Source organism: Chrysochloris asiatica, unplaced genomic scaffold, assembly GCF_000296735.1.
Source record: "Chrysochloris asiatica unplaced genomic scaffold, ChrAsi1.0 scaffold00423, whole genome shotgun sequence".
In the NCBI taxonomy this organism is placed as follows: Eukaryota; Metazoa; Chordata; class Mammalia; order Afrosoricida; family Chrysochloridae; genus Chrysochloris; species Chrysochloris asiatica.
This window is the reverse complement of record NW_006408941.1, coordinates 1,393,014-1,398,493: the sequence shown is the minus strand read 5'-3', so window position 1 is coordinate 1,398,493 and position 5,480 is coordinate 1,393,014. Positions and strand designations below refer to the sequence as shown.

The following is a 5,480-nucleotide window of genomic DNA, read 5'->3' as shown; positions in this document are numbered from 1 at the left end:
TCTTCCTTTTTGGTTTTCTGATTCCAAATCTTTGCATATTTTATTATAATATTTGGCTTTATCTTCTCAAGCTGATCTTTGAAATTTTCTGTTTAGCTCTTGGACCTCCTCATTTTTTCCATTTTTTTTTTTTTTAGCATCTCTGCGCTGGAGGGCAAGTTTCAGAGTCTCTTCTAACATCTATTTTGACCTTTTCCTTCTGTCTTGTCTTTTTAATGACTTTTTGCTCTCTTCACGTATTATGTTCTTGATGTCATCCCACAACTCTTCTGGTCTTCGGTCTTTAGTTAGTTTAATGTATCAAATCTGTTCTTCAGATGATCTCTAAATTCACGTGGGATAAATTCAAGGTCATATTTTGGCTCTCATGGACTTGTTTTCATTTTCTTAAGTTTCAATTTGAATTTGCTTTTGAGTAATTGATGGTCTGTTCCAGCATCTGCACCTGGCCTTGTTTTCAATAAATAGAAGTGTGGAAATATCCTTAAAAACAATGTTGGATAGCTAGAAAGAAGAGGGGAAGACTTGGTTTTTACATTTTATATTACTTGCATTTTTTTTTTTTAATTAAATGTTTTTATTTTGCATTGAGTGAAAGTTTACAGGGCACATCATCAGCTTCACATTCAACCATTCATATAGCTTGTTTCATTACATTGATTATTATCCCCGCTATATATCATCAGTTTACAGTGTTTTTCTCTATCCTCTTTAGCTTTTTTTTTTTTTTTGGGGGGGGAATTACTTGCATTTTTTACAATAAATAATGTTATTATAAATACTTAAATATTTCCAATATAGGAAAGAAAGTAATTGGGTCATTGGTAAAAATGTATGTTTTAAAAAGATACATATATATTTTTCAGAAAAGTTGACTACTTTTCAGAAGTCAACTAATTTTTTCAGTTGTCCTCTAAATGAGTTAATTTGCTCTGTTTCACTAATATCACTAACAACCAACTGTAAATAAATATTGAATGATTCAATTATTATTGTTGTTATGTGCCATTAAGTTGGTTCCCATTCACAGTGACCCTGTTTAGGTTTCCAAGGAGCTGCTTGGCGGATTTGAACTGCCAGCGTTGTGATTAGCAAGCAGTACCAGGGCTTATACTGTATTACTATACCAGGATTTGATTATGGTGGTAGTGTCCCATCATATCAAGTCCAACTGTATAGGGTTTCTGAGGCAGTAAATCTTTACATTAGCAGAAAGTCTCACCTTTCTCCCATGGAGCAACTGGTAGTTTTCATTTAGCAGCTCAGCATGTAACCACTACTTTACCACAGCTTCTTGGATTTGATTATAGGGAAGATTAAAATGACTAGTGAAAAAATGTCTTCGAATTAAAGTATCTAGCTATGTAATTATTAGTCCTTGCTTTTTGGTCAAGTGTGTAGATGATTGCTTGTTACCGAGCTCCCATGATATTATTATGATTGTTGATGTTGTTGAGGGTGTGGAGTCAATTCCAACTCATAGTGACCCTGCTTAGGATTTCCAAGAAGCAGCTGGTTGATTTGAACTTCCAACCTTGTGGTTCATAGTCCATTGTGTACCCTACAGTGCATTCCAAGAGTCCATTATTGTGATAAATATAGCTTTAAAAATGCTCAACTGAATACAAAGGGACAAAATTATCTGAGATAGTTGATAGTAGCTGGCTACTTGTTTTCAGAAACAGTAATGTTAATTTCCTAATGGAACCTCAGTTATTAATATTGATGGGGAAAACCTGTTGGTTTCCAAGAGTTGCTGCTGGACCAGTTAAATCTATTTGCATCTTGCTAAATAGGACAGACCATTTTTTAAATCAGCAGTGGGAGCCTGTCTGAGGCCATTTAGACAATTATGAGTCATTCCCTTGGTCTCATTCTCCAAAGCCATTCCTCACTCCAGTACTTGCCCAGTTTTTTTCCTTTCCTGTAGTCACTGAGTCTGTCTCAAGTGGGGCAGTTTCTAGGAGTATAATTTGCTGATATGCTATGAAGATTATTAATTAATCATTAAAAACATAATCTATCATTTTATTTTATTTTGGTAGCAAATATATGATGATAAGTCAGAAAGTATTGCTACTTAGGGGGCTCCAGTTCATACATACATGGGTTCATTTCAAACAAAATATTTCTCTGCCATCAGTGGATGATGGAACTTGCAGTCGAGTTCTCAGTAATACTTAGTCTCTTTAGGGTGCCTTCACAAAATGGGATTGAAAAAAAATTATTTTTTTTTTGAGGTCAAGGCTATTAACACATTTTAACAGAATTCAAACGAACATTTTGCCAAATCATTGAAGCTTTGCAACAAGTTTATTGGAATACTGCCCCACATAAAACAATAGTTGTTCAGTGTTAAGAAAGGCCAGAAAGACCTCAAAGATGAGCCAAGAGAGGGAAGACAGTTAACCTCAGTAACTGAAAAAATTGTTGGTGGAAGTCTAGAAACTGGTGGGAGAAAACCATAGAATTACTATTGGTGCAATGGATACTAAAGTTGGACTCTCACATGGCTTGGTGTTTTCAATTTTAAACGAATATTTTTACCTCAGCAAGCTTTCAGCTTAATTAAATTCAATGAAATACACCTAGCTTAAACTGATTTTTCCATTAGTCTTTTAAGCAACACTGAAATTGATGAGATTTTTATATATCCAAGACTCAGACCAGGATTGAGTCTTGGATTCACCAATACGATCCAGAAAGCAAAAAGTCCAGTTAAAACAGTGACTGCCAAGGGGAGCTGCTGGATCAGTTAAATTCAAAGCAGAAGCTTTTTTTTGGAATTCCAAAAAAGTAATCTTGATCAATTTTCTCAAAGGTCACAGGATACTCATGGGGGTTTATTATGAAGATTTTTTTTTTTTTTAGTTGAAAACTATGTTGTAAAGAAAAGGCCAGGAAAGTTACACTGAGGATTTTTTTTTTTCCTTCATGACAATGCGCACCTTCTCATTCTTGGCACCATGGGTTGTCCTATGAAAATTTTGGGGGGAAACCTTACCCTATCCACCCTATCGCCCTGCTTACCTTTTAGACTTCTTTTTGTTCCCCAAACTCAAAAAACATGGTAAAGAAACATGACTTGAGTCCATCATGGATGCCAAAACTGCCGGTTTGATGAAAATGAAAGAGTACAGAATCATTCAAGGAAGGATTGTTGATAGTACCATTGAGTTGGTACTGACTCCTAGAGATCCTTTGAACAACTGAACAAAACACTGCCCAGTCCTGCACCAACCTCACAATCATTGCTACATTTGACCCCACTTCTGTCACCACATGCCAATCCATCTCATTGGGGGTCTTCCTCTCTTTCTCTGACATTTCGCTATGATATTTAACCTTGTCTTCTCAAGCTGCTCTTTGAAATTTTCTATTCAGCTCTTTTACCTCCTCATTTCTTTCATTTGCTTTAGCATCTCTGTGCTGGAAGGAAAGTTTCATACTCTCTTCTGATAATCCATTTTGGTCTTTTCCTTCTTTCTTGTCTTCTTAATGACCTTTGTTTTCTTCCTGCCACTAACTGAACTTTGTTGTTGTTGTTATGTGCCATTGAGTCGGTTCCGACCCATAGCGGCCCTGTATAGGGTTTCCGAGGGTGTAAATCTTTACGGGAGTAGAAAGCCTCATCTTTCTCCTGCGGAGCAGCTGGTAGTTTCGAACCGCTGACCTTAAGGTTCGCAGCCTGATTCGTAACCACTACGCTACCAGAGCTCCTTTGGTCTCTATATATTTCCCATCCTAGATTATTTTCTGTAAATGGGTTCATACAATATTTGCCCTTTGTAACTGATTTAATTTCATTTTGCCTGTTTTTAAGATTCCATGTTGCATATATCAGGATTAAATTTCACTTTATGGCTAAGTAATATTCCATTGTATGCATAGATCATATTTTATTCATCTATTCATCTGTTGGACATTTAAGTGTTTTCCGCCTTTGAGCTGTTGTGAGTAGTGCTATAATGAGCATTGGTGTACAAATATCAATGTTTGAGGACCTTCTTTCAATAATTTTGAGTATATCCTAAGGTTGAACTTTTTGAGGAACAACCAAACTGTTTTCCATAGCAGCTGCACATTTTATATTCTCACTAGTAATTAATGAGCATTTCAATATCTCCATATCTTCACCAGTACCTGTTCTTTTTCCTTTCTAAAAAATAATATCTTTAGTATATTTTTGGAGGTGCAGTGACATCTTATGGTTCTGATTTGTGTCTCTGATGACTATGTTTAACATCTTTTCATGTGCTTTTTTGGTGAAAAAAATGTTACTTGGCCAACTTTTGATTGGGTTGCTTATCTTTTTAAGTCATAGAAAAATTTGAATACATTCTACATTTATTGCTAATAAGTGCCATTGAGTCAGTTCTGATTAATAGGGACTTTATATAGGGTTTCCAAGGAGTGGCTTTTGGGTTTTATCACCAACCTTGATGCTTCAGTGCCACACCAGGACTCCATATTCTAAATAGTTAACCTTTACCAGATATATTGTTTCAGAACTTTCCTCCCATTTTGTTTGGTGTCCTTTTACTTTGTTGATAAAGCCCTTTGGTAAAATGAATTTTTTAGTTTGATGAGATTTCATTTATTTTGTCTTTTGTTTTTAGTGCCCCTTTGCCTTTTGACTTCTGAGATCCAAAGACTTTTACAGAAATGACAGATGGTTTTAAACTTTTCTTTAAATACATCATCACACTAGATCCATCACCTAAATGTGAAATAAAAAGCCTATTAATTGTTTTTGAAAAGTGAGAAATCTTTATCAATATTTACATCTGACTTTTCATAGTTAAAATTCTTTAAGATATTTTTAACTTGAGACATTTCTCATTTTTATTGTTACATAGCTAACAAAGTATTCATAAAATATTTGTCATAAGTAAACATGTACCTTCTCTTTGAATTTTTTATTATGCCTGGGATTTTCTACAAATTAATGAAAAAGATTTCTATGTAATAGTGATATAAGAATATCCTCGCGTAAATGTAAACCTTATTATTTAAATGTGAGAATTCATCCTTAACAACAATTGATAAAGTCAAAGCATTATATGAACTTGTCCCTCACCCATTACTGTAATTTATTGTGTTGTTGTTGTTGTTAAGTACCGTGGAGTCAGTTCTGATTCATAGTGACCCACCCTGTACAAAGTTTCCGAGGCCGTAAATCTTTACGGGAGCAGAAAGCCTCATCTTTCTCCCGTGGAATGGCTGATAGTTTCGAACTGCCGACATTGAGGTTAGCAGCCTAGTTTGTAACCACTACACTACCAGAGCTCCTATGTTGTTGTTGTTATGCGCCGTGGAGTAGGTTCCGACTCATAGCAACCCTGTACAGGGTTTCCGAGGCTGTAAATCTTTATGGGAGCAGAATGCCTCATCTTTCTCCCACAGAACAGCTGGTAGTTTCGAACTGCTGACCATGTGGTTCACAGTCCAATTTGTAACCACTACGCTACCAGAGCTCC

At 35.6% G+C, this 5,480-nt stretch overlaps 1 protein-coding gene across 1 annotated transcript in view; it reads left to right on the top strand.

Moving 5' to 3' along the window:
* Positions 1-5,480, top strand: part of ITCH (itchy E3 ubiquitin protein ligase) — a 91,625-nt gene that overhangs the window by 55,766 nt on the left and 30,379 nt on the right. The gene's annotated exons all lie outside the window — the stretch shown is intronic.